Consider the following 3,637-nt stretch of genomic DNA (forward strand, 5'->3'; position numbering starts at 1 on the left):
TGGTCCGTTCATTGATTTAACCTAATTCGATACCTAAACTATCATCAATTTGAATGAAATTTTACAGGAATGATCTATGCATTAATATTAATAAACAGAACAGTGGAGATGTCGAAATATGACCGAAAATGAGTCAAATAAAGAAATTCACACTTTAATTTCAGAGCGAAGCTTCACTTTGGATAAGAACTGTATATATATATATATATATATATATGCTACTAATTTGTTTGTTTTTTACTTTACCTTTAATTTTTTTTTTGTTACGCTACACCACCATCACCAAGGCAAACCTGTAACCTCAACCCTGAAAGACTATCGGTGGACACGTACTTGTCATACCAACCTCTAGGTATGGATTTCCACTGGAGAATTTACAGATCGCTAACCAACGAGGCCTGTTGATAGCGAGGATCAAACTTGGATGGGGTTTCCACCACAAACCTGCCCTTTCTAACTGAGCCAAAGCTCGTTGGCTTTTACTTCCTAATTTTCGTCGATAGAACCAATGGATCGGATGCACAACTTAATGGATACAAATTTGCTCCCCACCCTTACTTCCCCACCTTCATCCCCACCCACCTAAATGCATGACACATGTCCATTTTCTTTAACTCACCTAACCATGGTTAACAATATCAATTATTTATTTAATTTAAATTTGAGAAATTGGCATTTAGCTAGGGTTTAAGGTTTAGGGTTTAGGCCTTTAAGGTTTAGGGTTTGGGGTTTAGGGTTTAGGATTTTACTTAACTATGTCTAATCATGATAAAAGAATAAGCCCTAAACCTCAAACCCGAAACCCCAAACCTTAAAACCCTAAACCCTAAACCCGAAACCCCAAACCTTAAAACCCTAAACCCTACACCTTAAAACCCAATACCCAATCTTACAAATTTAAATTAAATAAATAATTTTATATTTATATTGTTAACCATGATTAGATAAATTAAATAAAATAAGACGTGTCATTCATCTAGGTGGGTGGGGATGAAGGTGAGGAAATAAGGTGAAGAGCAAATTTGTATCCACGACTTAATTCCAAAGAAGAGGTTGACAAAAAGCAAGTCAATATTATTATCCAAGCTAGCTAGCTAATCTCACGAACGACTTTTACACTAAAGTCATCAAATTGGCTTCATAAACAAACAACTCAGTTTCAATGATGTAAAATTGTAAATCAAGAATCAATGACTAATGAGTAGTTAAATCCAGAAAATTTAAACAAACTAGTAGGAAGTAAAAATTATTATTTTCCTTGGAAGCAATTTTTTATTTTTTTTGATCAGGTAAAACAACTTAAATGCTATAACTAGTCTTTCGTGAGTCGAACTCAATCTCCCACTTACTAAGAGGAAACTATGCAGTTAGATCAAATGGTACTAGCTAGGCTCCTTGGAACCAATTTAGAGTCCAGATTTCAAAAAATTATTCAATTTAAAATTTTAAATAAGTTGTGGTGTTTGTCGATTTTAAATTTTCATAATATTTAGTTTGTTCTCCGGTCGGTTGTATGAAAAGCTACAAATTTTATCAATAAAAATTAAAATTATTCATATCTCATGACGCTAGTTAAATTTATAACGAAGAAGTGAAACCTTCCTATGTCACAAAATGCACGTGTGAGAGATACTCGTACCCTACTTATCACTTGGCCAAAATCCGACTAGCTACTTGGCTTGTACACACTACTTAACATGTATGGCTTCTTTTCTCGCTAAGCAGGGCACATAGGTGTTCTACTCAACTAGATCAAGCTTACCTAGCCTATTGGGCACGACCTTTAGATCGATGAAACATATAACAACTCCCATAAAATCAAAAACACCAATTGACACAGAAAAAAGAACTTCGAATATCCCCATTTTACTCAATATACGTATTAATTTGTTTTGCTACTTTTCTTTAGCAATACATGAAGTGAATGAGGTGTAGCCATGCTTATAACGTGGAATCCCTCCTTCGATCCCCTTTGCTTGAATGGGTATGCTTATTAATCGTGATGACTTAGTTGGCTTACTTACTATGTGCTCGATCTTATATAAATTTGAGAAAGAAAGAGAGTGAGTGTGTATGAAACCCACTCGATCTTATACCAACCATTCTTGATCCTCATCAGTTCCAGTCTTAATTTGCTCCTAATTTTCTCACTTTTGTATAGAATAAGCAAACTAACTGATCGAGTTAGCAAACTAACACACTCCTAGCTAGCACCACTATTATTGTGTGCACAAATAATGGAAGAGATCGATGGCCTTTCTCCATGCACTCCAACGAGTCATCTGTTTTAGTTAAGCTACTAAACAACAAACACTACACCTAATCATTCTGTGCAGCTTTCAGTAGTTTACATATATACACAATCACATTTTTACCGCCTTATCATCATGATTTTTAGCCGCGCTTCTCATGAACAGAAATCAAAACTCACACCATAAGCATAGGTGATGAAGTGTGTTTTTACCTCACAATTGTAACTGGTGTGGCAATGTTTTAATTATTTTGTCAGAATTTAATCTGAAAGTTGCATATCTTGCAGAGCTAAAGTATCGTCATCTCACATGCTATGTCATTTGATGACTAAAAATTAACTAAACACTTCTACGTTCTCGATCTCATAATTAAGTGTAATATTTATGAAATTCTCTTATGTCTCATTTGGCTCACAGAAAGAAAAGTTATTCCTTTGTTTTTTTTTTTTTTTTTTTGCATAAGAAGGAAAATATGAGGAAAATAAAATTTCCTGAAAACTTTCCATACCGATCGATGTTTGATAACATAAGAAAATTATCTTGAATGATTTTAATTAATGCATGAAATAATGTGTTGTGAGTAATAAATGTAATGAAAGGAGAAAATGGTTCCTTTAGATTTTTGAATGAACCACTTTCCTCCACATTTTCCTTTTATTCAGGAAACTATTTTCTTTCCTTCAGCATTCCCAAATGAGGAAAAAAACAACTTTCCTTTAATACTTACTTTTTGCGAACCAAACGAGGCTTGTTAAGTACGTACCATGATATATTATAAAAAATATAAAAAAAATTCTGAGCCTATACAACCGACTGCATTTCAGTGTTTCATCAAAATGGTCTATGTCCGAGGTTAACGATATGTCTACTCATTTGAGAAATTTTTTATTTGAAAAATGTTACAATTGAGCTTGACCTTGTTTTCTATTCATCGTTTACATTAATTTCTAGGGATTTGTACAATTTGATACGTATTTGTTAACTTGGGACTACGTGGTATTGAGTATAGATTATTGTGTAATTATGTCTTTAATATAATTTAATTTCTCTATTTAAGTATAATTCCATAAAACTGGGTTTTTTTCTTTTTCAAATTTATATATGAGAAAAGAAAATAAGTAAAGAAGTTTGGCAATGTGGAAAAGGAAATGGCATAGAGCGCTTTCCCTTGCTCTGACTCTATGCCAAAGGGGGGTAATAGGGGGAGAGAACACATGAGTAGTAGTGCTTTATAGTTGAAATAAATGTTAACGTACAATTGATTGGCGTGAAAGAGGAACAAACTTTTCTTGGTACTAACATAACACACTTCCAAGCTAGGTTGGAAACGCAACGAAGATTTTGGTGGCAGAGCGCCTCAGACACCTAATACTCTCTCTCTCTCT

Source organism: Fragaria vesca, linkage group LG3 (genome assembly GCF_000184155.1).
Source record: "Fragaria vesca subsp. vesca linkage group LG3, FraVesHawaii_1.0, whole genome shotgun sequence".
Classification (NCBI taxonomy): domain Eukaryota; kingdom Viridiplantae; phylum Streptophyta; class Magnoliopsida; order Rosales; family Rosaceae; genus Fragaria; species Fragaria vesca.